Genomic DNA, 15,699 nt, shown 5'->3' with positions numbered 1-15,699 from the left:
GAACAGGGAAGCTGATTTGAGAAAGGACTGACTAAACACATAGTAATGGGGCAGGAAAATAACTCTAAACACACATTTGGTACTGTGGGTATATATTTAAGGCTATCACATTGAGGCTGCTTTTCAAGGGTGAAACCCCGATGCTCTACTCCCAATGAAGAAAGATAGGGACCTGTACAGTTCTTTGGCATTTTGTCATTGAGACACAGGACAAATCTGAGGGCCATTCTCTTTGTAGAATTTTAATTATTTTACAGAATTTAGACTTTAATCACTAAGTTTTAATCTCACACTTAGCATATAAAATAATTCTTCTGAAACACCAAGAGGAAACAATTACACAATCTACATTGCCAAAACAACTGATATACCAAATAGAATAAATGAAATCCAAAAGAAGAGAAACATACCGTGTGCATGCTGAATGCACCAGACCAATGGCCCTTACTGTGAATGTGGGAAATAAATTAGATAAATCTTTAAATATCATAAATTGTTAGAAGCTGGTGATTTGTGAGTAGATGTACAGTTGAGGGGAGGGGGAGCTGGGTGCGAATGGCCCAGATTGTTCTCTTTGAGTTAGTGACAGTTTTTACAGTACATAATTTGGTAAAAAAGTGTTGGTTTAGTAATCAAAGGTAGGTCCCAATGGACTTCTCCTTGTAAACTTAAAAAAAGCAATAGACTTACCTAAATAGAGGTACAAAGCAACATGAAAATTCTCATTACCTGAGTGATCTAGAAGAAAATCTGACTTGGTAAATATCCTGGGAGCATTGTTTTCATCTCAACTAGATTTACTGCATAGCTATTAGTATCTCTATAGATAGATACTGGGAAGCCCAGGAGAGCTGGGGGTAAGCCATATGGGCCACAAGGAGGAAATATAGACAATTTCCTACTTAGCACCACGGACAGAGCTGTCAGCAGAAAGAAACATCCTTGGAGTTATCCTTGGTGTTAAAGAAACACAAAGAAATCAGTGTTGCATTTTAAAGATGCTTCTTATCCCCATTATGACTGGCAGTCTGGGTTAGAATTATGTTCCACTGCTTCCCTGTAGGGCACCCATTGGAGCAGAATGAATAAAAAGGTGTCTTGCTCACCTATGCACATATAGGAAAGAAAGGTTGATACAGGAGAATGATGTCTCCTTGATCTTTGTCTGTCATTTCTCGGGTTTTTGAAAAATCATTGCACTCTGAAGAACACTATCCAGTCTAGTCTTCCCATGTCAAAACAAGTCCCTAGCATTTCAGCCCTAGGGTCTCTAGGGCACAGGAATTGCTCTGGGGCACAACTAGGGAAAGAGAATGAGTAAAGACAACTCTAAAAGGAGGTAAAATACCTTCTATTCCATCTCGTGTTACAGAAGATTGCAAATCAGACCCCCTTCTTCCTCTCAGTTCTGGCCTTTATGAGGTAATAGTCACTATTAGAGTCCATGACTGAATAACAGATTCTGGAACATTAGAGCTATCTGTCTTTCACTTGAGCAGTGAGTGGGTCTCTTTTTCTGTCCTGCTAAAGCCAAATATAGACAACCGTAGAGAACCAGTTTGAGGGAAGAAAGCACAAATTATTTGGCGTTAAACCATATTATCATTTGCTAAAGACTTGGCGTCAAAGCTTTTCTCATTTGATTGTTAATAAGAAGTTTTTATTTCCAAAAGAACTTGATTACCAGGGAACTTCTGGGTTTTGGCTTTAATCAATTCTTAGGGTTTTTCCTGTCTTTTGTTTCTTAGGCCTTTATGTCCACAAGAGAGTCTAGAGAGTTGAAATTTACTTTTTGCCAGCTCACTACGCATGTTCACCAAATGGTAAAGTTCTCACTTTAAAGCCCAGCAAGACAAGATGAGCTCTGTCTGCCCAGCAGCCTTTCAGAGGCATTAAGGGTAAGAGAGAAGGTAAGTAATTCACTATGCGTCCCCATTTCTATAATGGGGAAGGACGTCTTGATACATTTACAATACTCCTCTGGGGATATTTCATCAGTTATACCTAAACTCTAATGGACAATAATTGATTTGAACTTTCCACTTAGCACAGAGCTGTAAACAACTTCACTGCAGACGGCAGCAATGAGCCGACGTTTTGTAAAGTGGAGAGAGATTCAGAAAACTTTTGTACTGGGTCATGCCGTAGCCTAACAGCTTTTGAATCCAGGGAAGAAACAGTTTGTCCTCCTGGTTTTAATAGCTGGGCTAATCGAGTTTCAAGCCTGCAGTAGGTATAGGTTATCATTTGAAGGCATTCCATTTTAACTCCTCACTATTATTAAGGGTTTATAACCTAGCCATAAAAATGTACTCCTGATTTAGACATACATCAGGACACATTCAAAAACATAACTTTCTGAATGTTAATTTCCTGGTGAAGGAAAAAATAAGACATTAAAGTTATTTTAAGACTACAGATTTTTTTTTTTTTAACTCTCTGTGGGTGGTGAGCCTTTCAGGAAAAATATTCCCTCTCCTCCAATGTCCCTCATCTAGTTGACATCACCCCGTCTCTCCCTCTCCCTCCACCTCACTTTGTTTCTGGTTGTATCTAAGTGCAGTCTCCCATGGAATGGCCCCAAAGACTAATCTGCTACAAGGCATGAACCAAGCACAAGTATTGCTCTGTTCCATGACTTTCTTTTGTAGCCTCCCTCCAGCCCTGTTGAACATACAAGTAGATGAAGTTTAGAGGAATTGTTACACTATTTAAATCAGTTCTTCTGTCTAACTCAGGCATGATAGAGGGTAACAATGAAGAGAAATGAAAGACCAACTACATTTTACTTAGACCACTACATCGTCTGCTCAGGCTGTGGCTTTCCTATTTTGTTCCACACTCCTGGCATTCTCACAATGGGATTCAAAGCTCACCTAGAAGCCGCTCTTAGAAAACAAAAGACAGAGGCCCCTTTGGAGTTGTTGCTGCCACTTCTCTGGTGTCAAAGATCTACTAACCTTGTGGTTGTGAACTTGGACTTTATGAACACACAGCAAGAAAGTATGTTTTATGACTATATTGCAACTGGACATTACCCACCTTACATTAATTTGACATGGAATATGAATTTTCCCTCAAATCAGCTGATGAGATGGTAAGAACAAAGGCATACCATTGTCAGAAAATAAATTTACCCTTCACCCGCAATTGTAATTCCCTTTCTAGAGATCTACAGAAAAAATAGGATACAATCAGACATTTTGTAAGATGTTGTCCAGATTCTGAAATGCATTAAAATCAAACTGAACATAACTTGTTCCACTTGGTCCTGAAAATAACATTCTGTAGCTTCTAGACATCAAACTGAGTTCTGGTTTTGATGTGACCACTGATTATTTAGGTAACACTCAGCAAGGTACTGAATCTTACAGAACCTCAGTTTTTCCGTTTCTCATTTGAAAAGAATGACACCTGTGCGTTCTTATTTACTGATTGATGAGATGAATGAAATATCATAAGCTACTGAAAAAAAAAGTGTTATATATATTTTGGGTCAGTCACCTTTACCTTTACAGCAGCATGACCAATGATTGGCAAAATAGTCAAAGTGTACCTCACCCCTCCTGGGTAGAAGGCAACAGGGAAAGGGCATTTTCCATCATTTGGCTGTGAGGGCCTAGCTCTACCCATGTTCTTCTCCAGGCAAGCCCTTTTCTCCCATATTCAAAGGGCAACATTTTAATATTTAGCCTTTAAATTAAATCTGGCATTCTCAAAATTGGTTTAACCAAGTCTAAAATTTACTGAGCTTTCAGTTGAGCCACTAAGGATCTCTTTCAGAGTCAAGCTTCCATGGAACACTCTTTAACCACAAAATTTTGTACAATGATGTCTAGTGAGCTCAAGTGATTTTCTCACTGATCAAGAGTTCAACAATTACTAGTCTGTAAGATGTTTATACTACAGAACGTCACTCTGGTGTGTTAGGCTCAGCTCTCATAGACTTAACTAAGCATAAAATGTGCTTTACAAATAAATGCTTACAAAAGTTAACAAAGAAATGGATGACTTATATTCATCCTGTCTTATATTAACCTTGGAATCCAAAGTTCTATACTTAATGGAAATGAGAAAAGCTTAGCAAAGGTTCAGAGCAAAGGCCAAAGAAGCTTCCTTCCTTGTTTGCCCAAAATATTAAGAGATAATTTGATAATGGTTCATCAGTAAGATGATGTGTTAATAAATCTTCCTTATATGTAACTCAGATTAAACATTTTAAAAGGGGGCTTGAGAAGTATGAGGCATTGAGTTTAGTTATAAAATTCTTACATACTTCAGGAGATGTTAAATCCTCACATGAAATACTCTGATGCCCCACTGTAAATTTTGTGAAATACATTTGATCCTCATTTGTCTATGACAATTTAGCTAACATGCTACTAGAAGGCAGGACAGGTGAACCAGGAGAGTTCTAGGCTTTGGAATTTCATAAAAGTTAAAAATAAACTATAGACCTTGTCTTGAAATAGTCTTTCATAAAAAGTATATGTATGATACAGTGACTGAGACATCCAACATGCCAAGTTGACTACTGTCATAGGGAACCAATCTCATGTGAACAGTTTGATCCCATTATTGATTCGTCTGTATCAATGCTTGGCAGAGGTCAAGGAAGTAAATCTAACACCTATAAAACAAATAAGTGATTTCCCTGTTTGCTTTTGAAAATGCCACTTACTGTTTTTTTTCTTTACAGTAGTTAGCTGTACACGGTCATATTATAATTGTCATATAACAACCTTAATTCAGGGGCACATCTTTTGAAACAATGTATTATTCAGCAACTTTGGGTAAACATGCAATTTAGGAGTGGAAAAGATGCACGCAGAGACAAGTAATCATAGATACAAAGCATGGTGAATTTCTGTGCCATGCACTTCACACCCCAACTCATCTCGCAGGGAAACTAGAGAAGGGGCAGAACCATTTCTATTATGATAATTCACAAAGGGAGGCCATATAGATATGCATGCAAAGTTTCTCCCCACCTCTCCATTTACATGCCAGGATTTCAACTCTGCGACACTGAGTCCCTTCATTTAGCCAATTAGTCCTTCCAGCTTCATGTAATGCACGCCAAAAAGAAGGAGAAATAGAAGTGCTGACGTTCACTGCTTTGAAAGTTGCTATTCTAATGCCAAAGCTGCCTCTTGAGTAATTTCCAGAATGTATTAACATGGGAGCAAAGCGCTATTCCTAAAGACAGGGATCACATTATGCAGGGGAGCCCCGTTCAACATGTCACAACTGCACAGAGTCCCCATCCCCTGAACGATCTTACAGTTGTAGTTAGCATGGGCTCAAGTTTATGGTCTTTACTTAGGTCAAATTTAGGAGGTCTTCCTAAAGAAAAGAAGCCAATTAAAAAATATCTAGTAAGCAAAGCATGGCACATCTTCTGGACCATGGCATTGACCAACTCCTTTTACTGTCATTCTGAATAAAGCTAGTCAAGATGCAAAGCAAACCAACCTTTCATTTTAGGACAGAGTGAAGGATTCTTCAGTTTCTGTCTTTTTTTTAATCGATTAAGTCTAATTTTAATTATTTTAATTTGGCAGACACCCCTAGAATTTTCCCTGCATATTAAGGACCAAGTCGGAAACCATCACATAATTGTGTAGCTGTATATCTGAATGTCCTCTTATGTATGTGATTCTGATATTTAGCAGCCAATAGGGTGTTGCTCTGAAATTCGCAAAACCTTTTAATTCTTCAGTTGACCACCCTGTCCACAGCTGAAGCAGAGACAGAGATTTTAATATCACCTTCTTCCTTACTCTTGGCAATGGAATTACACAAGCCAGTTTGTGTCAGCATGGCCCTCTACAAATTTAGCTGTTCTTTGCTTAACTTATGACATTTGCAAGAGTTGATTGGACGAGTCCCCCACTGAGGCAGCACAGCAGAGGTGAAGGGGCACTGGAAGTCCTATTTCTTTTACACGTTGGCTCTTCTTCCTCGGACCACATCTGTCTTCTAGGTCTCCTTTTCCCAGTACACAAAATTTGGATATTGGCTGAGACAATCCTGCAGTTCTTTCTAGCCCTTTTTTGTTTTTTGCTTTTTTGACCCTAAAAAGCTCAAAAAGATTTCTTTCTTTGTCTTTGGCTTCTGTAATTTATAATCTTGGGTCAGTGTTCTCCTTTCATTTATTTCCTCAATATAACCTTTTGTTACTCCTCAATATGCTGCCCCTCAAAGAATCATCTTAAGGCCACAGTTTTTTCTAATTATACTCATGCATCTGAGGGGCTGATGCACTTATCCATCTTTTCTCATAACCTACCTCTTTTAGTTAGGGATAACTAAGCTAGTTAACTTAGATCACACTTTCTCTTCAGGATATCTCTAATTAGATGGCTGCTAGCTCCTTAAAACCCCTATAATAAAAAGCATTCTCTCTTTCCTTTTAAATCATTCTGCTATACAAATTCTGTATAACCATAGTCCAACACATCCAATGGCCCAATCTTCTGCTAAGCATTCACATTTTAATATATTGATTCTCATATAGAGCCACTTATCAAATCTAGAAATTTTCTCATGATGACATTAACTCAAATACATCTTTTTTTTACTAATATTCTTGGCCAGCTCCTAATCACATTGTACCTAGGATATGAAAACTGCCTCCTCACTCCAAACATATTCTCAATGGCTTGACTGTCACAGTCCCCTCTTTAGTCCTCCAGTGGATTTCTACCCTACTTCAGATCAATTGCGAATTCCAGACTCCCAGCACTGAAAGCCTCCTGTAGGTTTGCTTGTCTAACCTGTCAGCGCCTGGTGCCACTAAGGCTCACCTTAATCCACAAAGAAAGTCACTTTTGTCTTCTGGCTTCTTTCCACTGAGAATACACCCTCTCCACCTCTGAACTTTTCCCACATAAGCCTGCATCTATGGAATAATCCCTCATGCACTGAAGAATATCTTTCCTTCATTCAAATGATAACTTAAACCTCACTTACGCCAGAGAGATTTCCAAGATGATTACCAGCCAACTGTTAACCCTCTAAAATAAGGTAAGAACCACTCCATCCACGTTTCCACACATTTCAGAAAAAATACTGTATTTTAAATTGTATATTGTAGTTTATAAACTGTTTTGATGGCAGCAAAAATATGGTATTTAATACAGTTTGATTATTTATTGCATTGCAACTTTTAAGTCTTGATTTCAAATTGGTATGAAAAACAAACACTAAAATGTCCTTTTTTGTTACTTTAAGATATATAAAGCCATTTAGGTCTCATGCTTTTTGAGAACTGTCAACTGCTATGCACATGATAGGTATCACTAAACACTTGTTGAATTGGATAAGAGGAGGAACCATCTTAAACAGTTTACTCACAGAGGAGGAAGGAATCAGAAGACTATTAACATAAATATTCCACAGCAACATCTGAATGTAATAAGAAATAATACCAAAATGAGAGTTTCCCAAATTTCTCTCACTCTCCTGATTGTTTAATATTATATTGATAAAACTGTATTTTTAAAAACAGCTTTGATTTTAAAACGCTAAATTTACACACCAAGAATTAGACACTAGCAAAGTCTCACAGTCTGATTTATTTCTCTGTAATATATCTGTCTTGAGAACATCAGCAGGAATACACCAAAGAAATATGTCCCTCACGGGATCAACTATATAAAAAGACAGAACACATCATCAGCACAAAAATCATTATCCATCTAATTTCTCCCATTCTAGATGGCTCCGGTGAGCCCCTCGATCATTACTGACTAAGGTTAAGATAAAGCTTAATGGATTAATTAAGCCAAAGCAGGACTGCATTGCAGACCAAAGAGGAGAAGGTCCTGACACACATGAGGCAACAACTCTGTTCCTCTTTTATTCAAATGCGCAAGAGTTGCCCACCACCAAGTGCTACACATTTATACTGTAAATAGTCTCCAAAAATAAGATTTGGTGTCTGCCGTCTGGGTCTTCCCCTCAGCACTCATCAACATCTAATACCTGGGTGTTAATCAAAATTTATTGTGTAAGAAATTAAATGTTAAAACTTTATTTTTCTTCAGGAACGTGCAGAGTAATTGTTACAGAGGTAAAGCAATAGAGGCAGAGTGCTGGTTTTGGCAATCAAGGAGCACCAACTAAGGGAGAGGTTGTTGTCTGAATGTCAATGTGACTCTGGGAGAGGGCCAAGGACACAGAATATTCACAGAGAGCTGAAAGGAAGAGGTGCCCACAGCCATAATGTTATGGGGGTGAGGGAGGGGCACGCCCAAAGGCAGTTGTCGTATGGAAACCTTGAGATTTGTTCATTTAAAGGGGATTTTGAAATTCAAATGTAAAAAGAGAACAAGATAATCCAAAAGGCACAATTTGAGGCCTTTTTCTTTCTGTAAAAAGAAGAGAAAATAAAAGAGAGAGTCCCCTTCCCCCCAACAAAGTACTATACGACACTGGCAGTTTACTCTCACTTTTATGAACCAAATCAACATATTAATGACATTAAAACCACTTTCACAATGGGGACAATCAGACTCTATCAGACACAACATCAAATATGCAGGTATTAAAAGAAAAAAATGCAAACTACCAAGAAACACCCCACTCCGGAAATGGTAAGGCTGACGGAAGCAGACTATGTTATTAACATGAAGCACACCAGAAAAGCATCTATGGAGCTAGACTGGGAGGCACAGGCCTCATCTGCACTAAAGAGGAAGTGCTCTGAAGGTGCTCAGAAGTGGGGAACTGGGTGGATTTCAGTCTTTTTTTTTGGTCAGGTGGGGGAATGACAGAAACCAGGCAGGCTCCTCTGGAGGTCTGGCTGGCCCCACCATGTTGAGTCCCAGTGTTAAAGTAACAGAAATGAAAAGACACCTATCCAGTGGTTGCCCTGAAGAGTTTTAAAAACAAGTACAAGTCCCCAGCCCCCTAGTAGAATCACAAATTATTTCTTTTGTGATTCTTGCATTAGGGAAAAAAACATGTGCCAAGTTCAAACAATAGGATACCTCTCAAAAAGATATGTGATGTCTCACGAGAGAGAAAGAATCGAATTCGGGAGTGGGAAGTGTTGCTTACCTTAGAGATCTTTTAGTCATTTTGTAAATGAGAAAAGTGAGGCCTTGCCAATGGCGATAGAGGCTAATTGTGTGGCTGGCAATTCTAGCAGTAATGAATCTACAGATAGATTTTGGGCTCTCAGGGATCCAGTGGAATTGGGTCTTTCAAGGCATTTTGTTTAAATAATTATATATCTATGTATAGATACACAAAAAGGATACAGGGAGGGAGACAGATCTATAAATATAGATGAGTATGTATAAAATATATTGCTGGGTAGTAAAAATAGGACCCTGTGCAGTAGCATTTTCACTATCATGGTCAAGAAGTCATTGACTAGATTCATTTGTTCAGTGAACGAACATTTACTGAACTCTATGTGCAAGTATTATAAAAGCAAAAAATGTAACATTAGATATAGTTTGTGCTGTTTCAAAAGAGCTAACAATATAGTTGTTTTACGTCTACAATACAACCTCTTAAATAAGTAGTCAAACTAATTTCAATTGGATTAATACAAATCACAATCATTAATTTTGAATCTTGAGAGAAGGCATAAACCTTGCATTATATTTTAGTTTGACACTGGAAATAATCTGGAATGTTTCTGGTACCAATCTAAAGATTGGATTTCAGTTGTCCTGTGCATTTGGATTTTTTTTCCCTTTAGAATCTATCCTAAATTCAATGTCCTAACACAGTGGCTCAGAAACAGAGGTCTCTGCTGCTTTCCTTCTGCCCAGTCTCTGAGAGGGTACTGAGGTTGAGGATGGGGATGAATCCAGGAATAAGGCAGAGAACCTTGCTAAGTCATGCTTTTTTCAGATCCAACACACTTACAGTTGGCCCCCGGCCTTCTGTATCCATGGGTTCTATATCTGCAAATTGAAAATTTGGGGAAAAAACCCTCCAATAAAAAATAATGACACAACAATGAAAAACAACACGAACAAAAAACACTGCAGTGTAATAGCTATTTACATAGACTTTACGTTGCATTAGGTATTATAAGTAATTTAGAGATGATTTAAAGTACATGGAAGGATGTCCATGGGTTATATGAAAATATTATCCCATTTTATATTAGGGACTTGAGCATTTGCTGATTTCCATATCTGTGGGGTGGGGTGGGGCAGGGTGGGATGGGCAATCCTGGAACAAAGCCCTTGCTGATTGGATATCAAGGGATGACTGTACTTAATCTCCAAGTCATTTCCCTTACAGTTGTATTTTAGTATATGGTAAAGCACAATGATTTCCTTTGAGATGAACAAAAATTGAGTAGCTAAAACCTAATGAACACAATTAGTTCAAGCAATGTGGTTATGGAGAAAAATCACTAATAGTAATAGCTTAAGACCAAAGAAGTGGTCATATTACCCAAGCATTTCTCTTAAAAAAAAGAAAGGAGAAAAATAACATGTGAGTGCCTGCCATATTTCAGTACTACACTAGTTTCTTTACAGAAATTATCTCATTTAATCCTTATAAACATCCTCCAGAGCAGAGATTATGCTTCCATTTCTTCTGGTAAAGAAACTGAGGCATAGCAAGAGTGTATTTTGATCAGACACACAAAGCTAGAAAGTAATTCATGGCACCCGATTTGAATTCCAGTTCGTCCATCTACAAAGCCTATAAGCCTGCTAAAAGAGAAACCCAAAGATGAAACAACAATGAATGCCACTGGCAATCTTTTTAATGAATATCTATTATATGGTGCTAAGTTATGTGCAGAATCAATTAAAATATAAACACACATTTTCTGCCACCTTGATGTTTAAATATACGAGTATGAGCAAACTAACATTGGATCCACCAAATAAAATATTAATGTAGAAAATTCATATGACTCATGTATTTCTTAAAAATTTTAGAAGACCATTTTCCTGATGTTGCAAAGTTATCATGCAATTAATGCTAAAAACATACAAAAATACCCCCTGAACCCTTTCAATGCCAGGAAAACATCATGCACTACACCCACAAAAACCTGGCCTAATTGCCCGTAGACAGGGTTTTATCTTTAGAAATATTTAAAGGTGAGCACATAGTCTGCTTCATTTTAACTCCAGGGTTGGCATTCTCACTGTCTCTACTTACCTTGTTTTCTGTAAAGTGTGGAAAGGAAAACAAGTGAATTTTTCTTTCATATATGAAGGTATAGATGTGGGGAAAGCTGTTTAAATGAAAACATGGAGTTTCTCTCCTCATGGCAAGCTGGAGCATTTGGAGAGTCCCCTCCTCCCTGCGCCCCTTCATCCACACAAACACACACCCCAGTTCACGTTCCTCGACTAGTTTCACAAGGGATGGGAAAAGAAAAGGAAAAACAGAAAAAGCAGGAAGAAGTATAGAAGAAAAAGAAGGAGGAAGGATAGGAAGAGGGTCTAAGGAAGTAGTATAGTTCTCCAGAGTGCTCCAGAAAGTGAAATGATGAAAAGAGTGAGCTTCAAGAGCAAGACACCTCCCAGCTCTCCACGGATGGTTCTCTCTATCAGCTCTACAGCCAAAGCCCTCAGTAGGTAGGATGGTGCCAAAAGAAGAAAAACTCTGGATGGGGATCAGAGACGGATACTACAGAGCCTTCTAGGCCCTTCTACATTACGTATAAAAACAATTATTCAAGAAATTGTGTAATTTTCCAGAGCATTTTCAAATGCATGAAAAAGGTGCATTCTAAGATTAAATGTACTATGACCGTTAATTATTCATTATGTTAAAGTTATTTATTATTTATAATTATTTTCTGTCTATGACATTGTAGTCTTCCACTGACACTTGATAATCAAGAGTTGACAAAATACCATTTGAACTGCTTTGCTAAAGAACAAAAAAGAGGGATTAAGGTAGACGGGAAGTGTCAGCAATAAAAAGGACACATGACTGATATCCCAATATTAATGACAAAAATAGCTACAGTGAGATCCTAAAGTTCTGGCTATTTGTCTAATTTTTCCACAGTAAGAACCAAGGGTAAAAACAGCATTGATGGCTGCTGCAGTTTGGTCTGTTTAACAGGCCAAATGCTGGGATTCCATGGGATTCATGGCTGGGATTCCGAAGATTTGTCCATGTTGGAAATAGCATTCACAGTAGCTTTCCAGTCAAGTGGCACAAAAGAGTGAAAGGGTAGAAAAGAAAACATGAGCATCAAAAATCTCTAGTCATCTTTTACCACCTTGACGTGGGTTAGCTGAAGGCCATGGAGAATAACGGATGTGTAGTTGTCTCTTTCTTATACAGACAGCAGAGAGAGGAGGGGGAAAACCACACACTTCTATTTTGCTAATGTAAAAGTCCCAGTGGAAACATTAGCACTCAAAGACATTAATGTGGATTTGGGACACTCCCTGAAGGATTTTGATTCCATTAGAAAAAAAAAAAAAAAGACGGTGACAGATATAATCCTGCTTTGATATGTTTAATGCCATTTAAAGAGAAACTGTACCCATTTACCTCAGGCCAGGACCTAAGAGTTCAAAAAGTGAAATATCATTTCTCAGTGCAAAGAAAAAGCTTGGAAAATATTATGTGAAAATTAATTTGGCATGCTTCTTTGAAATTTTAGATTTCTGGGATGAGCAAATGGGTACAGTTTTCTTTTAACTGTTTTTGAACACCATGTGTTGAGAAGAAAACAACAGAATGGCAATTGCTCATCCAAAATGCTAACTTGTGGCATGGCACAGTCAAGATGGCCTGCCACAGCCAAAAAGCAGGTGTGTGCTATGCCTCTCACTTCAGTAGCATGCACGCCACATGTCCCTGCATTCGGCAACCTCTTGCATTTGCTTTTGGAACCTTTCTGAGGGGGACAGTAAACATGACTCAACAGAATGTCTAGCTGAGGAGGGACTGGCTCTCCGAGTCTGCTGTGAGACAGACTTTGAGGAAGAACCAAAGGAAAACTGGAAAAATGCATTTATTTTGGAATTCTTTGCTATCACTTCCTGTGACCTAACACCAAGGTGACTGGTTTCAGATCATTTTGTGTGGATGAAATTTAGCATCTAATCAGGTCGGAGAGTAATGGTGAAGCTTTTGTGTTGCTGGAGAGGACATATTAAATCAGCTACCTCATTTGGGCTGAGGTCACAGTTAATGTAGCTGGTACAGATCACATGAACCTAACCTAACAACTTAGAGTAATAAACTCCTCACCCCTCCGGTCTGTGGATAAGCTTGAAACAGGGTGTACAAAACTATTTGGTGTGCTGGGATGCCAAAGCTTCCTCAATCTGACATTATGAATCTGATACTATATTTATTCTAGGAATTAAAATATTTTTACATAGATATAGGTCCTTTTCAACTATATAACAGTCCTATGAGGAAGAGGAGGAGACAGAAAAAAAATTGATTTTCCTTCTGCCCTGTAAGGAGACTGATAAAGAAACCAGATTAAAAGTCACAACCACTTCTAAGCTCAATTCAGGAACCACTTGGAATGAAATCCCAGGATATCTGTGTTGTAGGACTAGACAAGGTCTGAAGATAAAGAAGTAAATGAGAATCAAAATTACAATTTTAAAAGACAGAAGTGGGACACCTCTACTTTATTCTATACTTTTAATTAATATATCAATAATAATTTATTAAAAACCTACTATGTGCAAATGTCAAGAGTGGGGAAGAATAAAACATTTACGTAATAACTGGAGAAAAATCCTTAAGCTTTTCTGATGTAACTGAGTGATGCTCTGTGCTTCTGGGTAGAAATTTATGAATTCAGAAAAGGTAATTTCTTTCCAAAAACTCACATGCCATTGTTAATTTCACTCATTAAAATCACAACATTTACTACTATAGCTTTTATTTCTGATGGTATATTCTAGGTGTTAAGAAGGATATAACTGTGTGTAAGTACAGTCTCTATATTTATTAAGCTTACTATGCAGTGGCAGGAGGAATGAGACATATAAACATGCTCTAGTATAAGACAGTATGTAATCAGTGCCACAGGAGACACAAATAGGTACTTTAGCAGTTCAGAAGAAGCAAATCCTCCTAGCTATAGAACCATCTCTTTCTAGACATACTACAATGACTCAATGCACAGAAAACTAAAATGACTCAATGCACAGAGAAAAAGGATCTGTACTAAATTTTAAGTCAACTTACAATCGATGTACATTAGGGGATTGGAGGGTTAGCTAGGACGTGAGGGGAGCGGTGTGCACGCTGTGTCCACAGCACCTCTCACACTGGGTTGTCTCAATTAATGTTTACCAAAAACGTGCATGGATAAAAGTGGAAGTCAACTGAATGACGGACCAGGTCAACGGGTCTGTAGTAGTTCTAGATATTTTAGATGATTATTAACACCCTGTTAGAAGTTGTCACTATAATAACATCATTGTCTTCCCATACCAGTGTGAAAATTCAGTCTTTTACCCATTCCAGAGTGATAGGAAGTACAATTCAGGGCTTCATCCTCCAAAATGAGGGAAATACTTGGCCCATGCAAAATGCTCTTGGTATGGGTCAAAATGTCTTTCAAAACAGCAACAAATAAATTTCCTGATAGCCCCTAAGGAGTATGAGTTGGAATCCATGTTCTCTAGATGTAACAGTGGAGTTGGGGAGAGGCAGATATGCTGGGATCCATATAAGAAGAAAGTTCCCATGGCCGTGGAAAATAGAATTTGAATGTCTCGGCTTCTAGGTCTGGGTTCTTCCTACAGAAACATCTTTTTCATTTTGTATTCCTCTTGGACACTCTAGTCGATTACCTTATGAAAAGCAGCCTTCTGTAGTTGGTGTGTGTGTGTGTGTATGTGCCTTTTTAAGAGAGAGGATAGCCTTACTGATGTGCTTTTGTAAGGAATTCAAGGTTGTCTGGATCCTCAAATAATGCAATTGAAAAACTACTGTTTCCTTGATTCAATGGTGCTTACATTTGGGCAATGTTTTCTTTTTCCATCCTCAAATACAGTATTTGAGACAACCTGCCCACAATAAAAAGGTTTTAGAGCATCAAAAGTATAGGCGAATCAAATCAGAATTAATCTCTGTGAAAACGGAGACTCAGGCACAATGGAAAAAGTTTAGGAAAAAATCCAGGTGGGAGGCAATCCCATAGAAAGGTGTCTGGCATTTCTCCTGATTCGAAGTGAGGTGGAGTAGGACACGTAAGGAAGACAGATGGAGGGTTCTAGCTACTGATATGATCCCTTGTCTCACCACTGCTCATACAACTTGGGGCTGTGTCACTGGGGGCTATCTATTTGATTTATCATGTAGCCCATGTATCCTTTTGGATGTATGATCCAGGAAGAGGCTAATAACGGGAAGTCTAAGCTTAACTGGGACAAAAGGAGGTGGCAAACAGCTATTCACTCAAAGAAGACTGACTAGATTAGTCTGTGGAATATCCACAAGTGTTTCCTTTTATTATCATATTAAAAGCTGTGCATTTTATTGGGAAAAAATTTTTAAGAAAAACCTTGCACACAATAGCAGCAAAAGGGAAGAAGATAACAATGGTCACTTCTGAACACCTGGTACATGTTTGGCACTGTTTTTCTTTATGCGTGGATCTCTTTACATATATTACGTCATTTGATCTTTATACCAAACATGAATGGTTGATATTTTGCCCATTTTTTTGTATGAGAATGCTAAGATTCAGAGAAGTTAGGTGAATGT

The 15,699-nt window shown here is 38.1% G+C and overlaps 1 protein-coding gene across 13 annotated transcripts in view; it reads right to left on the bottom strand.

Annotated features, from left to right (window-relative positions):
• The window catches only part of ZBTB20 (zinc finger and BTB domain containing 20), a 796,445-nt gene that overhangs the window by 89,882 nt on the left and 690,864 nt on the right, over positions 1-15,699 (bottom strand). For 2 of the 13 annotated variants that reach the window (XM_032299321.1, XM_032299319.1), the window contains exon 2: positions 7,360-7,410. The exons of 10 other annotated variants lie outside the window; for them this stretch is intronic. The gene's annotated coding sequence lies outside the window, so the exon portion shown is untranslated. Of the gene's footprint in view, positions 1-7,359; positions 10,117-15,699 lie in introns of those variants that run through there. One more of the 13 variants, XM_032299317.1, reaches the window with a different exon arrangement.

Source organism: Sapajus apella, unplaced genomic scaffold, assembly GCF_009761245.1.
Source record: "Sapajus apella isolate SASKATOON/1434 unplaced genomic scaffold, GSC_monkey_1.0 scaffold40, whole genome shotgun sequence".
Classification (NCBI taxonomy): Eukaryota; Metazoa; Chordata; class Mammalia; order Primates; family Cebidae; genus Sapajus; species Sapajus apella.
Note: the sequence above shows the minus strand (reverse complement) of the source record. Positions and strands in the feature narration are given on the sequence as shown.